At 44.2% G+C, this 19027-nt stretch overlaps 1 protein-coding gene across 4 annotated transcripts in view; it reads left to right on the forward strand.

Annotated features, from left to right (window-relative positions):
- Positions 1-200: 200 nt before the first annotated feature.
- The window catches only part of AKAP1 (A-kinase anchoring protein 1), a 536294-nt gene continuing 517467 nt past the window's right edge, over positions 201-19027 (forward strand). The window contains exon 1 of one of the 4 annotated variants that reach the window (XM_078679722.1): positions 201-337. The gene's annotated coding sequence lies outside the window, so the exon portion shown is untranslated. Of the gene's footprint in view, positions 441-2370; positions 2635-19027 lie in introns of those variants that run through there. The other 3 variants (XM_078679723.1, XM_078679726.1, XM_078679724.1) reach the window with 3 other exon arrangements.

Below are 19027 nucleotides of genomic sequence, written 5' to 3' on the forward strand. Positions count from 1 at the left end.
TTGTAGTGTTGTTTCAATGTATTATAGCAGACATGATTAAATCAGCTCGATAGGTGTTTGCATGTTATACCAGTTGTATCAACGTTTGTTTTTAGTTTTGGACTCGCCAATGCGTCAGATCCAGCACCATTTCAAAATGGAATGGCGTCATGTTGAAATGGAGCTTGTTTTCATATTCTCGCGCTAGGCGAGTGTAGGACCTCGTTGGTCTCGCGATGTTGAGTGCGGTGACGCAGGGCCGTGTGCTGCGGCTTGTGGTGTTGAATGTGTTGGGCCAGGCGGTGTATGCTCTGCAGGCTGCACGTGGGAGAGACGACAGGGGACCGACGGACACACAGTGAGTGCACAGCGGACAGGAGGGAGAGGGGGAGAAAGAAATGTAGTATACGTATCCCGTGATTGCAGCCTCTCTGCGGAATGCGGCGTGGCGAGACCGAGAAGTGAGTGTAGCGATGCGTGTGACCGTAGACACCTGTCTGCGCGTGTTTGCATTTCAGACACGCCTGCGTGTCCGCCTCTCACTCGCTTGTCTCTTTCGTATTGCTTGCAGTCTCACCTTGAACGCGTCCTTTTCTACCCGAATGTAACGTAGCTTGTTTGTCCCTGTGTCCATCTCTCAGTCTTTATGGTAAAATCTTTCTGTGTTACTTTTGTTGTGTCTGTCAAGGCGTGATAATACCTTATTTGGCGTGTGTGTCAGGCCTGTCTTAGACTGTCTTTCAGTCACGCTGTCCCTCCTATTTTGTCTCAGCTTTGCTGTCTGGTGCGCCTGCTCTCTCATTCAACTTTTAGCTGTCTCGGCGCCCTAATTTGTGACTAGTACTTGGCTTTCTAGTTGTTTTGGTGTATAGTCAATATTATGAACATAACCGACAGTATGAGTGAAAAGTGATTATTACTAGTCTGTTCACTGGTTAATGTATACCATGCTTTGTGACCTGCTATCACCACTAGCCAGTGCTCCTTTAAATGTATTATAACTAGAGATGCAAGTCTTGTCCGCATGTGTATATATGTATACGGTCTATCAACTACCCACACGTTTCTTGTAACTGATACCTGAGCAGGAGGCAGGACACACCAGCTGAATTGTGTATTGTAAACTTAAGGTAAAGCAAATAGCCGGTGCAAAATTCGATATTCTCTTGTAGTATTTAAAGCAAGAGACAATCCAAATGGTGTAAATAGGCTACACAGCGTAGACTCTTAGCTTGACACTACCGTTTTGACTTTCCGTGAGCCACTCCTGGGTATGTTTTTGTGACTGAGAATTCCACACTCAAACCTCGCGCAGTTGACTGCTTTTTTCTAGTGTGTTTTCTCGTGATGGTGGGGGCGTGATTGTTAGCAAGTTGTTGTATTCTACAACTTTATTTCCCCTTGCACAGGATAGATCGGGCAACACGGATGTAGCACGCGGGGTGGGTTTATTGTTATTACAGGCTTGCTCCTTTGCAAGGTGACCGGTATATAAAATACATTGGGTTTTGGAGTTGAACCCGCCTCCCCCTGGGAAGATGCCCTGCACGCGCAATATAAAGAGCGTTGTAATTCCAACACACAAGAGACATAGGATCTCCAGCACGATGCGATTTTTAATAATAGTTCAGTATTTTGATTGCTGGCTGGAGCTATGCTGTTGAAGTGTGGTGGTACTAGCCATTAGTCGGACCGCGTGTCTATAAGGTGTGATAATTTTATTGCCTGAAGGTCATTCGTACATTCGATTAGAAACGCGTGGCAACCTGCAGAATGAAAGCTTTGCGTGTGAACTTTATTGAAACTCCCAGTTGTAAGGGGGAGGGATAAAGTAGAATTATCGGCGTCGTGCCACAATCGTGTGACACGAAAGTTTTCGTATTTCGTGTAGTGTTTTATTATGACATAAATCACAGGAGCTTCTTGCGTGCATGACATTTAGACCTGTGTACTTCCACATCAAACTTTCCACGGTGACTTTTTGGCCTCTGGTGGTTTTGTAGCAGTTGGCTGGTTCGCGGCGGCATGCACTACTGTTTGACCAGTTTTTTAGTTTTTTACTCACATTCTGATAAATTGTTGCAACAGATAAATGGTCAAGAGTGTTGGTATTTTTTTCCGATCGATAACCTTTCTTCGAATTTAAACCAGAGTTGCTTTTTTTTGTTATACATTCTTTCAAAGGAATATGATTATTTTTTTCTTCCCAGCGACGGATCACTTCCGTGGACACTGGTTACTTTTATCTGGCGATCGTTTTAATTCAGTAAAAGACTACGTTCTGCAAGCGAATGACCTGCAGTTGTACCACAAGGTCGCCCAGCCTTTTAGCTGGTTTTCGGTTTCAAAGGTCACCCGTCGCGCTATCGCCTTACACACAGGTAACACAGCACAACAAAGCCAAGGCGTGTGTACGGAAATGCGTTTAGACAGGAGCCGGCCTCCATCGTAAGAATACTATACTTGGGTCCTTATTTTAAGCGTCGGTAGGTCATGATAGAATGCCTCCCAGGGGGCAGTGCGCTGGATGTAACTTTAGAATAGAAGTGTCACTCATCCTGGCTTGGGGTTTGTGAGGACTGCTACATTGGTGAATGCTTTTAGGCCAAAGCAGCTCGGGCGGAAAGGAACCTTGCAATAAGATGAACAAGCCAGGTCAGTGTTTTGATCACTCAGAGGCGATACCCTCATTAACTCGGTATTCGCTTATCCTGGTGATGGTGACGAATTTATATATTTGAAATGTGATTCCTCTGCAGCGTGCGGCTTGTTTCCATTAGAGGCATACAAACCCGATAACTAAATGTCACTGCAAATTCTTTTTCGTGTGATGTGGGTTCTTGGCTATGTTTCTTTCGAGATACAAAGACGTTTAGAAGTGGAACCCTATTGAAATTTAGCACCTACGTAATCTATCAGTATAGTACCATTGCGTCGTATGCATGATTGACCCGTGTTTTCAAGAACGAGAAATGTCCTTGTCTTGAATTGTAGATCATGCATGGCAGTTTTCCACAGGGACTCTCTAGAGTAAGACGTGCCAGGCACCTGAGCGCATACCGATCTCTCCTGCCTAATGTCCCTTAGTATCCAAGGTCGTTAGTGTATTTCTCAGTAGTGATATTTGCATTTTTGTTTTTCTCTTTACTACATTTTTGAATGACCAGGTATTTACTTAATCAGCTGCTACTCAAAATAATTTGTAGAGAGAAGCACTGTTCAACTAGGAAACTGAATGCATACATTGATGAAAGAAGGTGAGCTATAGTGTACGTTCTGCAAATAGTCTGCTTGCTACTTTTTATTGTACCTCTTCTAGCAATTTGAAACATAAACATAAGTGATGTGCATCAAAAGATTAGCCCAGGGCTCCCAGCCTTACTCTTTGCGGCGGGTATGTACGTTTGACAGTAAAATAAAACAAATATATATGCATTCATTCTGACTCGCTCAGACCCTCTAGCTCAGAGGGGTGGTGGGTGGGTGCGCTCAGGGAGAGTCGCAGTCGGGCGCTCTATCAAGGCCATGCTTTTTTGTCTGAATCCGCTCGAGTAGCTCTGCAATGGATTTGTGTCCCTAGATATACACATTTCTTTATTCTTTAATAACTCCAAAACTACTGAACAGATTTAAAGCAAGTAACAAAAAGTGCTTTTTTTGTACCAATATCTGGCTTTCTATGAAATTTGGTGTAATTCCATTCAGCGATTTGGATTGTAGCAGTGTCTAAAAACTGCAAAATCCCCATAGATATTGCATGGGAAAAAGCGTTTGAGACCCCCTCAGCCTCCGCTTGACAAATCGCCCCTAAATTTTTCAGACAGCAGTTTAACTAATTTGTGTACTAGTTTGAGCATTTCATGATGATTCATCTAACGGCACCAAAGCTATTGGATAAACAAACAAGCTCCTGGAATATTAGGCTGTGCCGCTTTCAATCCATCCAAAGACCCTGTACCCGCCACAGAACATTACGATGTGCTTACCCGCCCTCCATCCACGATCCATACACCCTGCGGGCTGTGACATGACATCCCTGCACCCCATCAGACACCCTGCAGGCAGGCACCCTTCCTCGACATCACGGGCTGTGATGACGCCTCCTTGCACCCCTACCCCCATGCTGGCTGTAGACTGGCCCCTTGCACAGGACATGCACAGTGAAGTTAGGCCCAAGGACCAGGACACCATGATGTCTTGTCTTATCATGCACGGTGGCTGCCTGCGTCTTCTTACCGCCTGCACCCCGTCCACTCACCGGGCCAGGACACCAGGCTACTCCTTGGCACCCTGTCCACTCACCGAGCCCAAGCTGCAGCATCCCTCTGCACCCTGCCTTCCCCCCCTGCAGGCTGTTACTCTGCCCTCCACAGCCGCTGCCCCTCACCTTCATCTCTCACTCGCAGAAAGTGTCTCTTGTCTGGGAAGGGCTGCACCGATGAAATGCCTATCGCCGAGGAGAGAGCTAATCACCCCCTCCACGTCCTCATTACCACACCTGCTGGGCCCACCATGCCCCCACACACTGACACATCAGCTGGCCATTGTTCCGGCCAGCGGTGCTCCGGGGGCTGCGGCCTAATGAGAGGAGATTAGCCGGGCCCCTCACCCTAAAAAAACAATACCAGCTCGGGACAGGGGGAGTCTTGGGTTCAAGTGAGGGGACGGGTCCTCTCCAGATCTGCGCATTTCATCTATTTTCAAGCCGCACTGACGCACGATGCGCTCAGCCGGTCCCAGGTGCCCATGGTGTCTGCCAGGTCCGATGCTCTTGCTCTCTCTGGGGCCTTCCAAGGGGCTCTACGTGGACATGCCTAGCGCCTCTTCCAGTTGCACGCCATCTCCTGGAACATGGCTCTGTGCTACGACATCGGGTACGCCGAGATGAGTATCCCCAACCTGCTGGAGCATGAGAACATGGGAGCGAGGGAGAGCCCTCAGAGGCTGGGACCAATCCCTGCGCAGCCCCACGATGATGTAGTGGGAGTCCTTGCAGGCGGGAGCCAATCCCAGCGCGGCAGGCTGATGATGCTGCCGCAATCCCTGGGGGCAGGAACCAACCACCGTGCTGCACACTGATGATGTAAGCCCCGTCCTTTTCCGACTGGGGGGGGGGGGGGCGTGTTGTTTGTTGAGTGACTGAAGACGTCACAGATAGAAAGGACAGCAAAAACACGCCCCTCAATCCGAAAAGGACGGGGCTTAAAGTGAGGGACAAAGCTCTTCTCCAATGGCTGGCTGCTGTTTAGGAAGCCAGCCAATGGAGAAGAGCTAGCTCGTTTACCCTCCATACTAAAAAACATAAAATCTCGGCAGCAAGACTGCGCAAGCGCAGCCTACGCAGGCCATGACCTAAAAATGGTTCTTCTATGGGAAAAGTTGGTCCTACTTATACAGTTGCATGCACATGTATCCTGAGGGTCCACTGCACGTCCAAAGGGAAACCCCCGTACTCACCGCTACTTCCGCTTGTGGGCTTCCCCCAATGACATGTATTACACCACTCGCGCCCTCCAGGTTTGGACTGACTACTCTATCACAGACATGGCGTCCCTTTTTGATGACGGACAACTGACGTATGCCCAATTGACGGACCTCTACGACCTACCTCCAGGGCAATTTTTACTACACAAACAGCTAATAGACAGTAGCCACCCGTTCTGGAACGCGCAGGAGGGCGAACCCCCAATACACCCGGTAATACACACCATTCTACATATGGGAGTGGGTAGGCACCTGGTCACATGGTTATACAAGGCAGTCCGAAAGCTCACTCTCCGTCCCCTGGACACATTACGACAGACATGGGAGGACGAAGTATGTCGGGTGTTCAATGACAGAGTGGGAAAAAGCCCTAGAGTATCCAAAGAAAGTCTTCAGAAACGCAAGTTTCCGAAACATTAAATTCAATATACTCCATAGAGCATACCTCACCCACAACGTCTCCACCGGTTCTATACTGACACACACTTCGCCTGCCCCCGATGTCCGACCCCTGAAGCTGACTTCAAACACATGTTTTGGGATTGCCAAATCGTCCAACAATATTGGAACCAGGTACACCATACACTCCAGGAGGTTACGAATAATTGGACCCTGTCCTTATGGGAAGCCAGTGCCCCTGGGGTGTTCCGCAAGCGGAAGGCCGAGAAGGTATCATACCGATTTGCTTCCCTAGCTATTCTCCTAGCTAAGAAAGGGATTGCCATGCACTGGCTTGCCCCAGGTGGCCCCCCCCCCGAGGCAGCATGGGTAGGGGCAATGAAAAAATGGAGGGCAGCTGAGGAGGCTCTGAGATAAAGAGGTGAGAGGCATATGAAAGCACTAGAATGGGCGCAACTGATGCATCAATTTACCCACGTAACAGCACAGCCACCCTCCCCAACACAGAAATTACCTGTCACTCCATATGGGTAACAGTTGTGGTCCCTATTTCAATTTCTAACTTTTTGTGAAATCTCATCAAACACTTAATATAAATTTAATTAATGCATTAATTTAAGTTGATAGTATTGTTTGCATTACTATGATTGGTTTGTTCCTCAGCATATTAATCCCGTTAATATGTTTGAGTATATTCCCATTTCAAAACTCGTCCTTATATAAATTCCAACAGCATTGTGCACCACATGTTATGTTATATTAAATATGGTTACTTTTTAATCATTGACACTTTTCTGATCATTACCAAAATATTGCTGATGTTTTGAGAGCTGACATGTAAAATTGAATTAATGATAAGAACCTTAGAAAGCCTATACACAATTTTGCTCTTTGCACATATGACCACCTTAGTAGTCTCTCCACTACTACACATACGCAAGTTAACATTGAGGTAATGTCGCCTTCAGTACATAATTATGCATGTCACAGGGATACTAACTCTAATTGTATGGTAACTGTTCTTTTGTTATTTTGGAATTACAGACTTGAGATTAAACAGGTGTGATGCGAATAGACCATGTAGATTGCCACTACCTTGAATGTGGGCTTATGGTTGTGCAACATCAACTGTAATGACAGACTCCCCGTGCCCCCCTTTTTCCATTTTCTTTCTGTTTCTGTATTCATCTAAGTTATAACAAAAAGTCTCACAGACACATTTGTCTTCCGAGATAGGCCCTGCACTACATACAGTCTAGCGGTTGCAGTATCATAAACTAGTGTCACTGTAGTGTTGTACAGCAATAGTAGTTGTCATGATTATTGAACACATTTTTAGCCATTATTCTTTTGAGCATTGCTGTTTATAAGCCATCCTAAGGTTCACTGATATTGATATCCCTGAGGATTGTTGCCACAGAATATGCTGTTTAGTAATTATGATCCTCTTACTGGCGCCATACATGCTTATCTCATTAGTTTGAATTCCCACACAAGTCGTGTTAATCCAGGAAAGCTGTACACTCCAGTTTTCATTGTGAGAATTACAACCATTGCATGGTTGCTGCTGTTTGAATTAAGTTCTTCTCATTGATGCCCTTGTATCCTGACTATTTTGTCTTACACAGCGTCATAGTGGCATTTGATTGTGTTCATGTTTCTACAGGGTCGCCAATCACTAAAGTGATTTCTAATGATTAATATTGAAGAAGTGAGTTGATGTGCTACACCACTGCAATAATTGCTCTGCCTTATAAGCGGGCCTCTTTTTAATGCTTTGATTTCGTTTTTTTAGAGACCCTGCCTCCTTTTTCTTATCCGATCCTTAATTTGCAAACGTACCAGGTGAATCTGCAACACTTTATGGTTGCATGCAGTTTCATATTTTTAAGACTTTAACTGTAGAACACTGGTTTGAATTTTGGTTTATCCAGTTAGTGGTTTCACTTCTTTGTTTTTTAGGTCGAGCATTCAAGACCTCTTGTATATACTTTAGTATCTACTTATTATCTACTTATATGTGTATGTACTTTGTGGGCTCTGAAGATCAGCCCTAGAACTTGTCTGCTTCCGCTTAGGGACTTTTTTGTTTTGTTCATTTGCCCCTATTTAACTACTTTGACAGAAAATGACCAGCAGAGTTCCGTAAAATACCCAAATTGCTTTCTGCTGAGGGACGTTCTTTAAAATTTTTCTGCAACTGCCTCTATTTAACTTTCTTGATAGAAAACGACCAGCAGAGGTCAGTAAAATACCATAATCACTTTAGCATTCTCTAGATTACAGTCCATAGAAATTATCTTCCATGAGCACCCGCAGACAATTTGTTTCCAAATCTTGTATTTTCAGTGATATGACCACCGCAGGCCCTGATTTTATATTAACCCCTTTGCTGCGGGGGGGGGGGGGGTTGCGTGGCGCTGCTGTGCTTGTGACGAGCTTGGCTCGTCATGAGGCACAGTGCAGCTGCACTCATGACGAGTGTAGCTCATCACAACCGCACCCGTTTTTCGAACGTTCAGCACAGCGGGGTAATTAGCCCCGCGCGCAACGTTCCAACGGCCGTGACAAGCTCAGCTCGTCATGAGTGCAGCTGCACTGTGCCTCATGACGAGCTGAGCTCGTCATGAGCATAGAAGAGGTTCAGAACAGAGCTTTGGGCTATACCATTTCCAGCTGAAAGTCAATCTTTCGCTCCATGTGTTCCCATACCTGGTGTGTCACGCAGTTTGGTGCTTACTTTCCTTCCATGTTAAAGAACAGTAGATGGTTCAGCACCAAGGCTAATGTGCTGCATAGCTAAATACATATAAGGTCCCAAAGACGAGACCGATTGCATTGCAAATGCTTGTCCTAACTGGATTAGGTTTTTAACAATAGGTGATGGGTTTCCACTATTATCACGGCAGGTGAATTATATCTCAGACAGGTATACTTCTTTGTAACATTTGATATTGTTATTTTTCAAATTTTTAATTTGTTCCTCTGGGGTCATCTATGAATCTTCTAATAAAATACTGATCCTGAGGATGGTCTCGTAGATGATACTAATTCAGATCGAAATGTCGACAAGCCCTACTCTCCACAGTTTTGTCTTGCAAAAAAGACTGACATTTGCATTGCTTGGCTTGAGAGTGCGTTACTTATACATTGACAGATGGAATCATTGAACAATGTATTTATAGTAGGATAAGGCATTGTCAATGTAAATCTGGATATCATTTATATTGGACCCAATTGTTTTCAGTTTATGAATACCTGTTTTTTCTGATTTAATTATCTTTCTTTTTATTTGGGATTCATGGTCCAATTTTGTTATATACTGTGCTATCTGATTCAAATTCGTTTTTGATGCCACTGATTGGGCATTCTAATGCAGCGCTCGAGAGATCCGCTCTCATTTGCGAGGTAGAATTAATGAGGACTAGGTATTTTTAGGTCCTACTCGCCCTTTCTGGCGCGTAGGAAAACAAACTAACTTTTGTCCTCCGTCTTTGAAAAGGGAGCAAATGTGACCAAATAACAAGATTTAAAGAAATGTTATTGCTCACAAAGCAAATGAGAACTAAAGATGGCTTTAAATCTTATCTTGTCACATTTGCTCTGCTTTCAGAGATGGAGGTAAGTAGGTTACAGTTATGTCGGAGATTTTTCAAGGTACTAGACCTGCAGGACTCGTACCATTTTTCGAGCCCTGTAATGTCGTATCTTTCACATCTGTTGTATTGAATGGCTCCCTTGTCAGCAGTTTATCATACTGTAGTTAGATACCAGAAGCTCATAAGGGAATATTGGGTTGCCCGATTGTTTGAATGATTTCCTATTTTGGCATATACTGTTAATTTTAAATTTTACTATTTTTGTTAGGAAAACATGTGGTCAGGGCTGGCATAAAGACTACTTCAACTTAATGTCAGCCTTTCTCTCTGACTTTTTGTGACTCGCTCTCTATCCTCCCTCCCCCTGTCCTCAGCCTTTGATCTCCTGAAGTGTCATTTTGCTACCACCTTTTACAGCTTGCTGCTGTCAGCTCACTCCGCTGTCTTGCACATAGTGGTGGCCTTTGAACTGATCATGTGCACAACTACTTATAGAGGAGTCCATCTCCATGCACATAGGTAGCTGGGTAGCTCCTTTATTTGTATAAATATTGATTGCCAATTTGTTTTAGTCTCTTCCGTGTGTTTGCAAAAACATATTACACACTTGTAAAAGTCAGACCTGTTGGCTTTGTTAATGCTTGTTTAAGAATGTTTTCTCAGCGAGGTCACATTTTTTACTTCCTGAATGCTACGCCCTTTTAAAATTGCAATTCCTTCATTATTTTTCTACTTGGGGCCACTGAACTTGCTTACCTCAGAATTGCATTTCCAGAGGATATTCACAATTTTACGGCACATTGCATATTGGCAAATGTTAAGATCTTTTTGGGATATCCGTGCAGTAAAGTAAATTATTTTCCCTATTGAGTGTGACGGATGGCGATATTTGGAGTTAGAGTAATATTTCTTAGTTTAGGAGCTATAGTTTTCTCAAATCACCTGGCTACTTCATGCAGACCAGCACCATCATCTTTCTCTTTCAGTTCTTCTGTTTTCAGTCCTAAGAAATTAGTACGATAGTATCTAGTAATATCATGCTGATTCTCATATATAGTCCTAAAACGTTTGAAAAGACTTAAGGTATAATGAGAAACTGCTGGGCTAGTCATGTGGCTCCATTATTTAGCAGCAAGCCTGGAACTTTCCCTGTCCTAATGGCTAAACAATTGGATGTCAAGCTTTCAGAATATTATCTTTTCTCTCCCCTACCTGATGTTCAAGTGTATTGATGACAAAGACTGTGTTGGAATAGGAACTTGAACCGCTAACTTCATAAAAATAAATTCCTTCAAGCATGCTTAATGTAGGCAGTTCATCGTAGGTGCAATTGTGACAAAACTAAAATTGATACTGCTACTTGTAGTAAATACTTCTTCAATGAAGTTTGCATAACTTTGAGATTCGGTGATCCTGCAGTAATTGTTGATTACCTTGAAACTATTTCTTTACTCTTATAATGAGGTATCTTGCCCAAACAATTAAAGGTAATTGCGCTTCACTCCTGTAATAATCTTCATGGAGTCAGGGTGTAGTTCCAAGTTGTTATTTATTGTAGCTGAAGTTACAGATGGTACAGGTGAACCAAGATGGTAGTTAAATGGTTAAATAAGTAATTAAGTTAGCCCCACCAGGAGCTGTCCTCCTGGATGCTCAGCCTTACTTCACCAAGTGAAGACTCATCTCTAGCAAGTATTCTATGACATCTATAACATTCTAAATACAGTCAAGCTGGAAAGTATGAGAATATAGATGACAGATAAGTAGATTAAAATACACTTTACAACAACTCCTTATGTTATTAAAATGTTATGGACCAAATCCTTTGCTTCCTGCTCACCATATCCAGTGCAGTTACACTTATATATATATATATATGGGCATTCATCCTGTCTAAGTCTTGCAGTCCCTGGAACAAAAGGGATAGAGGTACTTGAGCTTCATTTAGTTTGAAACACAATACTAAAAGATAAGGTGGCCATAAAGCGTGCAACGGTGCTGGAAGTCTTAATGAGCCATGACAAAGACAGATGGCGGCTGCGCGCGTGCACACTCACGTAAGCTTTAGGCCACCAAAAGCCTCTGGTGGCACTTTTAAAAGCCACTTACTAAATGTCTCAAGCTGTCTCAAGTGAGACCTTAAAAACGATATATATCTATATATCTCTCCTACTGGCGGTCACCAGTAGGTAGTTATAGTTAGGACCTATTTTCCATAGGAAATCCGCAACATTCTATTAGGAATAACTTTGGCGCCGGTTGACTAATCTTCACGAAAGTTTCAAAACTGGTGGGGCGCTCCGGTCCGCTCCTATCCTGAAATTCTTGGGGTGATTTGTGAAGCGGGGGATGAGAAAAAAGGGGGGTTCCCAAAATGTGTTTTCTCCATGCAATTTTCCATAGGAACCGTTCATCGCCGCTACAGCACGAACGGCTGAACGGAATTACACCAAATTTGGCAAAGTGGTAGTCCTTGGTTCAGACTCGCGCCTTTTGCTTATATGGTGTAAATCCGTTCAGTAGTTCCTGAGAAAATTAAAAGTATATCTATCTATGGCCTCGGTAGATCCGTGCATCTTGCATGGATTGGTTTCACTCCTATTTAAAAGACAGATGGCAGGCAGTAGCCATCCCCCCATATCAGTCGGAATTTGTTAAAGTCCCACATGGCGTCCCACAAGGGTCCGCAATCAGTCCGATACTTTTTAATATATATATGCAACCCCTGTTGGGCATTATCAAGGCCCACGGTATTAGCGTGATCAACTATGCGGACGACACGCAGCTGATGATTCCCCTTGATGGTGCCCAGGCCAACTCACTCACGGCTTTCCATACCTGTATGGCAGAAATGACACTCTGGCTAAACCAGAACTCACTACAATTTAATAGTGATAAAACGGAAATAATGCACTGCGCAGTTGGCAGAATTACCAGAAGTCTACCCACCGATTTCTGGCCCTTGGACCTGGGGGAGTCATTAGCCCCAGTGAAATCAGTGAAAAATCTCGGAGTCAGCTTTAACGACTGTCTAAGCTTAGAGACCAATGTCAACAAGCAGATGAGTAGCTGCTTTGCTTTAATGAGAGGACTGCGAAAGCTGCTACCCCTCTTACCAGCGCAGGTCAGAACCACCATAGTTAGGAGCACCATTCTCAGCCGCCTGGATTACTGTAATGCTCTGCTTCTGGAATCCCCGACCTATTTGATCTCCAGATTGCAAAGCATCCAGGCGGCAGCAGCGAAGCTGGCACTCTCCCGAGAGCGAAGATCCTCTACCACCCTCGCTCTAGCCGATCTTCACTGGCTACCTGTACATCAAAGGATCTGCTTTAAATCCCTCTGCATTGTCTTCAGGGCAGTACACGGAATGGGCCCCCGACCACTTCAAAAGAAATTCAAATGGTATATACCCACACGGTCCCTCCGTTCCTCATCCTCCAACCTGATAAGCATACCCAGGATCAGGAAAGCCACTTATGGTGGCAGAGCTTTCAGCATAGCCGCAGCCCATCTGTGGAACAAATTGCCTATCGACATCAGGAAAACAGACGAACTGATGGCTTTCCGTAAAAAGGTGAAAACATGGCTCTTCCCCAAAGTTTAATCTCACCAGAACTTTATACTATCCCCCTCCTCTGATGCACAGTATTTTCAGCAATATATACACAGCGCCAGGATGCCCGTAGGGTTGCAGAAGCGCTCTACAAATGCTATAAATAAATAAATAAAATAACTATGGGCGCACCGTCCCGATCACGCGGAGAATGCTAATTGGCTGTCAAGTGGTTGTCAACATTTGAAACCAGGAAGTGTTGGCAGACATTTTGTGCCTCGGTAGAAGGGAGGGTCTAGAAATTAGTGGAACAAGTGTTCAAATTGTATAAAGAGGGCAGGTAAGAAATATTTTGACCCTCTACACATGCTTAGGGGTTCCCCCCCCAAATTTGTTTTGGGTTGAAAAAACGGAGAAATGTGCTCTGGGTGTATGGATCTGCCAAAATAAAAATAAAGCGTGGGCTCCTGTGCCTGTTTAAAAATTAGCTACCTGGGAGGGCCAAATCCCGGGGTCTAAAATATTACATTTGATGGTGGTTCCGGGGGACCCTGTAGCCCGGGTACCGCCATTCTTCGGTGCCCTCCAGGGCTTTTTATATGTTGGGAGGGGGGCCGTGTGGTCTGCATTCAGGAGCAGTCGAAAGCCTTAGGGGAACACCACCCCCCAGGAGTGGCTCCTGCTGTGTCTCGGGGTGACTACCCCCAGGACACAGCTGTTTGCTATGGCAGGGCGGGAGTTTGAGGTTCCTGCTCTGTCATAGCAAACTTGAGGGCATATTAACAAGTGCCATATCGCCGCAATTTTTAAAAGCATTTGCAATGCAATAGGTCTCGCATTAGGAAAGTTTGAGCTATTGGTATTGTAAATGACATTTTTTATTTGTGTTGGTTTTGAAAATTTAGCAAAATTAATAGCTGTCATTTACAATGCCAATAGTTTTAACTTTAGCAAATGTGACACCTATAGCATTTGTAATGCAATGTGTTGTATTTACGTGACTTAGATATATTGATGTTACAAATAACAATGGCTTTTAATTTTTTTAATACCTAAATAGGAGGAGGAGCTACGCTAGCAATCAAGATGGCCGCGTAAGCTCCCGGCTCCGCTGACCTCCGCCAGCAGCTCGAATATCCTGCCTTTCATCCTGAACTTCCACCAGATTTCCTTGTTCATGAAGTTTTTCTGCTTCTCATGGCGCAATCCCGAGTTTTCTACCTCATCGGCTGACGAAGATACGCCGTGTTTCCATTCTCGGCCTAACACCGTGTGGAAGCCGGGGCCTCGATTTCTAGCCTATCCGGGTTGGAATTGATCAACATCGGCCGTGAGACCTGGACTGAGCCCGGTCTCCCGGAGTGTGCCGTGAATTGTTGATTGTTGGTGACGATCCTGTGCATGACCTACACCGAGGACACACCAGCGTGTCACGCCGGCTGCCGGGGTGGGGGTCCGGTGCCCGAAGACCTTGCTGCCCTCCCGGGGTCGACGGGCTGGGGCCCTCGCTGTCGGCGAAGGTGTGTTCTGCTAGACGAGGAGCGCCCACTGTTCAACATCAGATTTGTGTGGCCTGTTACCCCGGAGTAGCCGGCCTCCGGGGTTCTAGTCCTGCTCTGTCGCCTACTGAGAGGGGATGGAGCGGACGGAAGGTACGCCATCGCTGCAGGCAGTTATGGCCGCCATTGGGGCGCTCCATTCGCATACCATCGCTGTGTTCTGGACACTGATTGTGAGAGTGAACGGTATCCTGGAACCGGAGGACGACTCTGCGTTAAGTTTCCAGCTAGCTGTGGTACCAGCGGTGCACCGAACGTTTGAAATCGAGGTACCCGTGCAGATCCCGGATTTAATGAGCCTTGGCGGTCCCCAGTCAACAACAAGCCAGCCAGTGCTTATCGCCAGCGTCTCCTACTCGATTCTGCTGCCACCTAACACATCTATGGACGGTCTTCTGTGTGGTAACAAGTTCCTCAGTGACTGTTCGAGATACTCGCTGTTCTTGGACATCTTTTCTCGTTCGATTCGTGAACTTTTATCCGGTATTCGATCCTACTGCACTGATATGAACTTTTATGAACGCTTTGCCTTTTCCATCAAGATGGCGGCTCGAGTGAAGAAGACTCTCATGAAAGATTGTACTGGCCAGGGCTGAACTTGATCGTTTAGATCTCATATAATAGTTTTATGCAATGCCGGGGTGGTGCCCATACTGTGACGGGAGTTGGGTGGTTATTGACTATACTCCCCCGACTGGTTCGTATAGTTTGCTGACTATTGGTTTTACCACGTCTCGGGGAGGTCGCTGTTGGCGGGGGGGTACGGGAGACCGGGAGTGTGTTTGCTTTCTCCTCCTCCACTTTCTCTCTTTTCCCCTTCTTTTAGGGTAGTTCTTGGGCGACAGGCACGCTGTCAGTGGGGTTAGGCTGTAGCCATTGCAGGGGTGCAGGGTGGGGGGTTAGAGGAGGGTTTTTTATTTTGCCTTTGTTTTGTTCTATGGCCCTTTTGTCTTCCTTTTTCCTTTCTATGAGAGGTGGGCTGTTTACTCTCCACGGATTCTTTATTGTCCGGGTGTCTACACTGGTTTTAATTATCCTGTATCATTGAGGACGGGGTCACGCGGGTGGGATTGTTTTGGATCGTATAATAGACTGTTTATTTCTCCTTTCTAATGTGCGTAATCGTGATGGGCCACGTGTTCCTTACGATGGTTTTTGTATGAATATTTACCCCGCCTGTCCCTGTTTGACACCTGATATCTGTAATGCCTACTCTTGTCTTACTGTTAAAATAAAAAAAATATATAAAAAAAAAATACCTAAATAAGTTATTGTAATTTATAATGGCAATAGCTTGAACTTTTGTAAATAACTTTTGTGAAGATTACGTTCAGTGTATGAAAATTCAAGTGTGATGAAGAAAAGAAGTCTAATAACATATTTTTGTGACATTTGTAATAAAGCTTGAAACATTGAGAGAACATATTTGAACCAAAAAGTTTTCTGCCGAGCAAAAAAAATAATATATTAGATAGCAACACTCTCAAAGACCTTAGTCACAATGTACATATATTGTCCATTAAGTCCAATAGCTAATTAGACACCAGAATCCAATATAGATTGGTCCGTATTTATTTTTCTCACGGTTCAATTCATCAATTTCAATATTTTCAGTAGTCAGATCAGCCTTGTAAGCAGGTCAGCCGACACGTGTTTCGTTGTTTAAAACAACTTCATCAGGGCTTTCTATAAGTTTCAGTTTTCAATTCAATAATGTGTTCCATCCGTTTCTTAAAAGTTAATTTTCGATTTTATTATGTAGGTTCAATCAAGTGTCCAAAGTTCACCTATTACTCTTATAGGCGCGGTACCGGTAACTTTGTATTAACTCTAACAAAATTCCGAGCGCCATCTTGATTAAGTAAATATTTAGCAAGTGTGTACACGCGGTACACACTTGCTAAATATTTACTTAATCAAGATGGCGCTCGGAAGAAACGCCGGTACTCGAGCAGACAGGAAGATGTAAGAGAAGATAGATACTCTTACTAGATTTTGATACACGATTAGAAGTGGATAATTATACTATAAACACGAGTCATATAAGAGTAAGATCCCCAGATTTTGTTAGAGTTAATACAAAGTTACCGGTACCGCGCCTATAAGAGTAATAGGTGAACTTTGGACACTTGATTGAACCTACATAATAAAATCGACTCCAGAATCCAATCTATATTGGATTCTGGTGTCTAATTAGCTATTGGACTTAATGGACAATATATGTACATTGTGACTAAGGTCTTTGAGAGTGTTGCTATCTAATATATTATTTTTTTTGCTCGGCAGAAAACTTTTTGAATTATTTAAATACCTGGGAACAGTGTATTAGCTAGGGAGACAGGTAACCTCCCTATTCTGCCTAGTAGCAAGAGGAACTATGTGTCAATTGAATATAGCCTAAATTATTAGCTGTGCGCCCTATAACCTGTTGCCTTTTTTAACATATTTGAACCAGTTGTAGAATGGTTGCACAGATTGATGCTGTGGTGGCGACGAGTGATGCTGTGGTGGCGACGAGTGATGTTGTGGTGGCGACGAGTGATGTTGTGGTGGCGATGAGTGATGCTGTGGCGTTCAGTGATGCTGTGGTAGCGAATAGTGATGTTGTGGTGCCCCTGAGTGATGCTTTGGTGATGCGATCGATAGGGGGAGGGCGATCGATAGGGGGAGGGCGATCGATAGGGGGAGGGCGATCGATAGGGGGAGGGCGATCGATAGATAGATAGGGGTAGGGCGATCGATGCATAGGTAGATAGCAGTTTCACATATTGCCACAGTGTTGTTTTCGGTCTTTTTTTTTTTTTTCTTAATTTGGAACGAACCATCTTTACACAGACAAAAAATACTCCTACATAACCAGCTGGTCAAGTAGCATTAATCAGCGAGTTCAGGGATTAATCTATTTAATGCGTGCTCGTTGCTTGTTCACTTTATAGCATGAGATGAGCTCCCAAGGGTCTGTCAACTCTCATATAAATGCAAACGTGATCACTAAAAGAGAACAGTAGCACAAAGTTACAAAGAAGAAAAGCTTTAAAAAAAATTGCCATGTCTGCCACCAGAGTAGAGTAAAAGATGCATCAACGACAACATTAAACAAGTGGTAAATAGGGAAACCGGACACCATGATTTGCCTGGACAGTCATGGTTTTTGAATGACTGTCCTATCTCGCGCACTACACGCCACCCGAAATTTCAGTCTTTGCCGAGATACAATGTGCATTTACAATAGAAATATGCACCAAGGTGGTACTTCGTATATATTTTTTTAAATACCAAGGATGTGATATTTTACTCAATATATTTGTTCCCAGTTAGTGGTCTTCTGACGTAGTAAAACGTTCTCTGCGGTGGACTGACAGAAGCAATTATGTTTCAGAAGCACTACTGAATGAAAAAAATAACAGGAAAGTAGAAGTGCCTTAAATATGTGTAACGGACCCGCTACTGAGTGTTGAGACGCTAAGTAACTTGAGCTTCCTTACTTTTAGACTAGGGAAAAACAGGTGTGAGTCATTCTCTCCAGGAACGAGCTGCTAAGGAAGGAGGAGGGGTCAGGGAACAGGATGAAGGGAGGGTGGTCGCTGAAAGCAGAGACACCCGAGAAAAAGCTGAGGAAAAGTAGACCGCATATGTTCCACACAGAGAACACGCAAGACTGAAATTAAAATAGGTGTAACACTACGGGAGAGAAGGGCTAGAGAGGCGGAGAAGTTAACAATTCTGAAATAGAGAGACTGAAAGAATCAAAGGACATGAAAGGAGACTAAAAGAATCAAGGAAAAGGAGAGGAGAAATATAGAAAAGAAAGTGATAAGAAGGAAAAGATGAAAAGAAGAGCGTGACGTAAACACAAGTGCCTAAAAAACGGAACGGGACCCTAAAGACTAAGGAAAAAGAAGAGTCGGAAAAAAGGGACCGGCTAGAAGGGCTAGAAAGAAACGAGAAAGAGAAGCTGAAAAAAGAGACCGAGAGAACTGTAGACTGACATCGGAAACACAGAGAGGGAAATGGTGATGTAAGAAAGGTAAACATATTCATTGCAGGCAACCAAGTATCATAGCCCTGAGACGCTTGCAACGCCGGCATTCTACAACTGTAGCCTGTGGATGCGCATAAAGAGTCAGAGCAGGCATGTGGCACCACCTTAATTTTTGTAGGTGTATCCCAATTCTTTCCAAGACCTCAGCCCCTAAAACAGATCACTTCTAGAACAGGCGATCGCTCTGATCTTGCCTGCTTAGCAAAGCCAAAATTAAGTATCACTTATCAAAGTTGTTTTCCCCCAATGAGGCTCACTACAGCAAAACGTGAATTGCCGATTGTAGGGCAAACAACATTTAAGTAAATATCAATACAAACTCATACCTGCTTGCTATATGCAATCTTGCTGTGCAGAAAATTGAAACAGGGAGTGTATTATTCCTTTCTCTTTATAGCTCCCAGACTGG

This window comes from Lissotriton helveticus, chromosome 3_1 (assembly GCF_964261635.1).
Source record: "Lissotriton helveticus chromosome 3_1, aLisHel1.1, whole genome shotgun sequence".
NCBI lineage: Eukaryota > Metazoa > Chordata > Amphibia > Caudata > Salamandridae > Lissotriton > Lissotriton helveticus.